The sequence below is a fragment of the Paramormyrops kingsleyae genome, chromosome 3 (genome assembly GCF_048594095.1).
Source record: "Paramormyrops kingsleyae isolate MSU_618 chromosome 3, PKINGS_0.4, whole genome shotgun sequence".
NCBI lineage: Eukaryota > Metazoa > Chordata > Actinopteri > Osteoglossiformes > Mormyridae > Paramormyrops > Paramormyrops kingsleyae.
The window spans coordinates 43,227,014-43,233,013 of record NC_132799.1 but is presented as its reverse complement, the minus strand read 5'-3'; the positions used below and the strand labels follow the sequence as shown (position 1 = coordinate 43,233,013).

Below are 6,000 nucleotides of genomic sequence, written 5' to 3'. Positions count from 1 at the left end.
TTGGATCAAAAACTGGCTAACTGACAGGAAGCAGCGAGTAGTTATTAGAGGCACAATGTCACAGTGGGCCTCCGTTCATAGTGGGGTACCGCAGGGTTCAATTTTAGGACCACTATTGTTCCTAATTTACATTAATGATATTGACACAAATACATACAGTAAATTGGTTAAATTTGCAGACGACACCAAGGTGGGCGGTGTAGCAGATACTGATCTAGCAGCAGAGAGGCTTCAAAGGGATCTGGATTTAATTAGCGAATGGGCTGATACTTGGCAGATGAAATTTAACACAGATAAATGTAAGGTAATCCATGCAGGGAGCAGAAATATAAAGTACAGATATTTTATGGGTTCCACTGAAATAAAGGTAGCTGATTACGAGAAAGATCTAGGTATGTATGTTGATGCTTCCATGTCCCACTCTCGCCAGTGTGGGGAAGCAATAAAAAAGGCCAATAGAATGTTGGGTTATATCTCTAGGTGTGTGGAGTATAAGTCAAGGGAGGTGATGTTACACTTATATAATTCCTTGGTAAGACCCCACCTAGAATACTGTGTGCAGGTTTGGTCACCATACCTCAAGAAGGACATTGCTGCTTTAGAAAAGGTGCAACGAAGAGCTACGAGAATGATTCCTGGTCTTAGAGGAATGTCTTATGAGGAGAGGTTAGCGGAACTGAATCTGTTTAGCCTTGAGCAAAGGAGACTAAGGGGGGATATGATTCAGGTCTATAAGATTCTAACGGGTCTGGATGCTGTTCAGCCAAATTACTATTTCAATATTAGTCTAAATACCAGAACTCGTGGCCATAAGTGGAAATTAGCGGGAGAACATTTTAAAACAAATTTGAGGAAGCACTTCTTTACACAGCGTGTAGTTAGAGTATGGAATAGTCTTCCTGCTAGTGTAGTGGAAGCTAAAACCATGGGTTCCTTTAAATCAGAGCTAGATAAGATTTTAACAACTCTGAGCTATTAGTTAAGTTCTCCCCAAATGAGCTTGATGGGCCGAATGGCCTCCTCTCGTTTGTAAATTTCTTATGTTCTTATGTTCATATGTGGGCAGTGTGATGGCACAGCGGTTTCTGCTGCCGCCTCACAGTGAGAAGGTCCTGGGTTTGATCCCCGGGTTGAATGCCCGTTGAGGCTTTCTTTGTGGATCTTGCATGCTCTCCCCGTGTTCGTGTGGGTTAGGGCTAGTTAAGTCTTTGTTCCAAAAGGTCCAGTTGAATTCTGTACATTTTTTGGAAGCTGTGCAGTTGTTACCTAAGGTTATTAAGGTTATTTGTCCCAAGTTGGAGACTAATTTGCTTACTGTATTTTTTCCATTTCAATAGGTAATGTGCTGAAATAATGAAAAAGCAAAATAAACTATCTTGCCACCTGATCTTTTTGTCTTTTTATGTGGTACATATAGATAACTGGTCCTTCCAAAACCAGACAAGGCTTGTTTAGTTATAGCTTAAAAACCTTCAAATTACAGGTTAAATTAAATGTTTTACAGGATATTTAACAACTTATTTTTACAGATAATCATTCAACCTTGAAAAATGTTATTAAACTTACTTAATGTGATAGAAAACTTACAAAACCTGTTGAAGTATGGCATAAATTTGTATTCCTATCAGTTAAAGTTACTGTATTTTAACAGATTTTAACCATCTTAAAATATTTTTCACCGTTAACAGGTTTTGTCTGGCAGACTTTTGACTTATTTTACAGATGTTTTTTACAGTGTGATAACACAGAGAGTTACCTAGAATAAAAGTCTGGACCTCTCAGTTTGGTGAGTAAAGAAAATCTCTTTTATTCCAGCAATTCCAACAAACGCTCCCGTCACACTCTGGCGCTCGGTACCAAGTACCCCGAGCACACAGAGCCACCAGTTGATAAAGCATAACTCCCAATTCCCTATAAGGACTTCTAAGTCCTGATTGGTCACAAAACACCAACAAATGGAGCTCAAACGTAGAGCAGTGTTCAAAACAATCTCTTCTTGCCTAAAGCCTAAGACATAACAGACCCAATATGCCTCCCCTCCCGGGCCTACCAATGTCCAATTTTTCTTCTACACTCCCCCCTTTTGAACACGCGAGATCCGCGCTGTTCACAAATAATCAGAGTCCACGGTGTAGTAGTCCTCTGGACGAAAGCGCAACGGGCAGAAGTGGGCCGGTGGCGGTTGGATGGAACACGAGTCACCAGCGGTGTTGGTGTTGCTGCTGACATTGATGACGACCGGGGGCTGAGGTCCATAGAGCCAGGCAGGAATGGGAGGATCATCCACGTATGGAAAAGAGGGAGCCTGCAGGAACATAAGAGATTTTGCCTGGGAAGACAGAACTAGCAATATGATTAGTAGCAACACTACAAGCAAAAGCAATATACTAAAAACTAATGGTTTAATCACCCCGGATAAACCAGTGAGGAGAACCAATTGTCCCAGCTGTACTCAAACAGGCCATGCTCTTCATGTATCTCAGACAGCTGTTTGTGCACTGCGTCCTCTAGATCCTGCACAGCCTGAGAGGAATCAGGGATGTACGTGCAACATTCTTTCCCCACTATAGCACAAACACCACCTTTCTCAGCTAATAGGAGATCCAATGCCTCACGGTTTTGCAGAGCTACCTGCTTCGCTGTGGATAATTCACCTTTAACGGCCTTCACAGTGTCAAGTGTCTGACTGGTCATTTTTTCAACTGCAGTCTGCAGGGCAGCCACCTCTGTCTGAAGGTCCGCTACACCAAGGGATGGAATAAACCCCAAACCATTGCTCAGTTCGACTAAGAGACCGTCTGCTCCGTGAATAGGCACGCAGTCAGCAGAGCAGCCATGACGGACAAAGAGCCGGAGCATGTTTGATTTAGGACTGCCATATCATGATTGGTGTACGGAATCCCGTAGATTCCACACAATTGTGACCCTCTCGGGGGCCAGTCTTGAAGGAACCACCAGGGTCGGACACGCGTCTGCAGTGGACCCGATGGACCCAGGCGTCGATTCCTTCCACTTTCACTGCGTGAGGGGTCACCATCAGGACCTGGTGTGGTCCCCTCCATCTCGGCGTGGTCCATCTCTTCCCTCTCAAGTCACGAACTAACACCCAGTTCCCTGGTTCGAGCGGTGTCACAGCTTGTAACGGCTTACCGTCCGCATTCCTCCAATTGGCACGAACCTGGTCCCAGGCTGCACCTATCGCTCACCGTAGACCTGTCAGATAAGTCCGAAAATCCCCATCCACGGTCTCCAGTGTAACATATCGTGAGGGAGACAAAACACGCATCGGCCTTCCTGCATCGACCCAGGGCAGGCCTGTCGTCTCTGAAATTTTGGCCAATTTCCGTTTCAGCATTTGATTTGCCCTCTCCACCATCCCTCTAACCTGATTTCGCCACAGCATGTTTTGGGACTGTGGGGGGAAACCCCATGATGACACGGCGAGAACATGCAAACTCCACACATGGAACCCTGGCAGAAACTCAAACCCAGGTCCCAGAGATGTGAGACGACAGTGCTAAGCACTGCAGCACCGTGCTACCCGCCTCTGGGAACATACTGAGGTTAATTGGAGTTACCAAGTTGACCATAGGTGTGAATGGTGCACACAGGTACACACGTACACAGGCAGGCACTCATGCACACAGGCACGCACGTACGCAGGCATACAGGCATGCATGCACACAGAGACACACAGGCATCATCGGCGATCACTCGCAATCGAGTATGATGGTCCACCTGGGGGGTCCTTATTGTGGATCTTCAGATGGCTGAAGAGGCCAATTCTCGAACCACAAACCTTATCCCAACAGGTGGACGCCTGTGCGTGGCTTCTTTTAATGTGGGGAGACTGGGGCATAAACAGCCACCACACGGTCCTTGACAGAGACAAACCTATTATCAACGGCATGGACTCCAAGACAGCTGAAGGTCCATCTCTGCTGCAGCCTTCTTCCACCTTCACAGCCGTTGTTGTGATCCACCTGCATGCCTGGACACAATCCTCCGCCTGCTCCGCTGTTGAGGTCTTTCTTGAGTCGCGCTTTGTCTGGCACCTCCCCCTCAACCTTACCGCCAAGGGTGACCCTACCAGGAGCGTGGCTCCAGACGGTATCGCTCTCGGGATCTTTGGCACACGCAAGCCTCCCCACCACGACAAGGTGGCGACTCTCCGGAGAAGACACACACAGGCACACAGACAGGTACACCGACAGGCACGCATGCACGCACACAGGCATGCATACAGGTACATACACAGTCAGGGACGCACGCAGACACACACAGACACGCACGCAAACACATACTGGCCGCACAATTGCACACAGGCAGGCACGCACACACACAGGTACGGACACACGCATGTACACAGGCACGCACACACACAGGCCCACACACACGCACAGGCACACAGACAGGGACGCACGCAAGCACACAGGCATACATACAGGCACTTACAGACGCACACATAGGCACGCATGCAGACACATACAGGCACGCACGCACAATTGCACGCAGGCAGGCACACACACACACAGGCCCACGCACGCTCACAGGTACGCAGACAGGCAGGCACGCACGCAAGCACACAGGCATGCACAGTTACACTTGCACACACACGCACAGGCACGCATGCCCACAGGTACGCATACAGGCAGGCACACACGCAGACAGGGATGCACGCACCCAAGCACACAGACATGCACAGTTACACTTGCACACACACACATACACACACACACAGGCATACATACAGGCACACACACACATGCACGAAGGCACGGAGAACACACAGGCACACACGCAGACACACACAGGTACGGACACACGCATGTACACAGGCATGCACAGAACACAGGCACGCGCACACACACAGGCCCACACACACGCACAGGCACGCACGCCCACCGGCACGCATACATACAGGCACGCCACACAGGCACGCACGCAGACACACACAGGCACGCGCGCAGACACACACAGGCACGCACAATTGCACGCAGGCAGGCACGCACACACGCAGGCACACAGACAGGTACAGACACACGCATGTACATAGGCATGCACAGGAACACAGGCAAGCGCGCACACACAGGCCCACACACCCGCACCCAACAATAGATATGACAAGCTTCAGTGAAGGTTCCCATGTCACACACACAGGTTCAGGCTGCCTTGAATTTCATCTAGCAGTCTGAGTACACAAATGCAAATGTGCCAGGGTTCACAGGTAATTGGCATGTTTGCACAACAAAAGGAGGAGGAGAATGGGGCTGAAGGTCTGCGCAGACTTAGGAGGAGCTGTAGGGAGTTCTAGGGGATTTATGCAAATTTGCGCAGGATAGTAGTTCTAGTGCAGGGATTCATAACCCCGGTTGTAAAAGGAGCAAAAATGTGAGCTGCAGCACTTGGTGATGATCCACTTCTCTGTGCCTTCAAACTGGCTCATTTCCACCCCTTGATGGCCATATATTTGACAAGAATTATACATTAATGGCGCTTTTCCACTGCATAGTACGGCACAGCACGGTTCAGTACAGCTCACCTTGGTTTGGCTCAGTTTGCATTTCGACTGCAGTTTAGTGCCGCTTTAGAGTGGGCGGGATTATTCACGTGTCGTTATAGTTGCGCCGCCTCTATTGCCGTGACATCATCGTAAATGCGCCACAAACAAACACACAACAATGGAGCATATCGACGGAATGGTGTTCTTCATTTTCGGCATGTGGATGTTTTTAACAGCAAGACCATTTTTAGTTAAAACAAAATGGTGCGTCCGAACCTTCGCTGGCTGTGCTAAAAATCTAGCGGGTCTGTTGTGTCTCGTGTCGCAAGTTCAGTGACGCAGTAATGACGATTTTCTCCGGCCAATCAGTGACCAGTAGAGTTTACACGTCACGTTTTGGTAACGGTTCGGCGCGCTTGGAACCTCGGCTGAGGTGGTACTAAAAAAAGGACCAGGTACCAGGTACTGTTCCCAGTGGAAAACCCCCCAAAAGTGAG

The 6,000-nt window shown here is 48.5% G+C and overlaps 1 long non-coding RNA gene across 1 annotated transcript; it reads right to left on the bottom strand.

Moving 5' to 3' along the window:
* Window positions 1-1,782: 1,782 nt before the first annotated feature.
* On the bottom strand, window positions 1,783-4,561 carry LOC140588408 (uncharacterized). The gene is made up of 2 exons (XR_011989749.1): window positions 3,895-4,561; window positions 1,783-2,305 (listed from the first exon to the last, which is right to left on the bottom strand). It is a non-coding gene; the product is annotated as an uncharacterized lncRNA (long non-coding RNA).
* Between the last annotated feature and the right edge of the window lie 1,439 nt (window positions 4,562-6,000).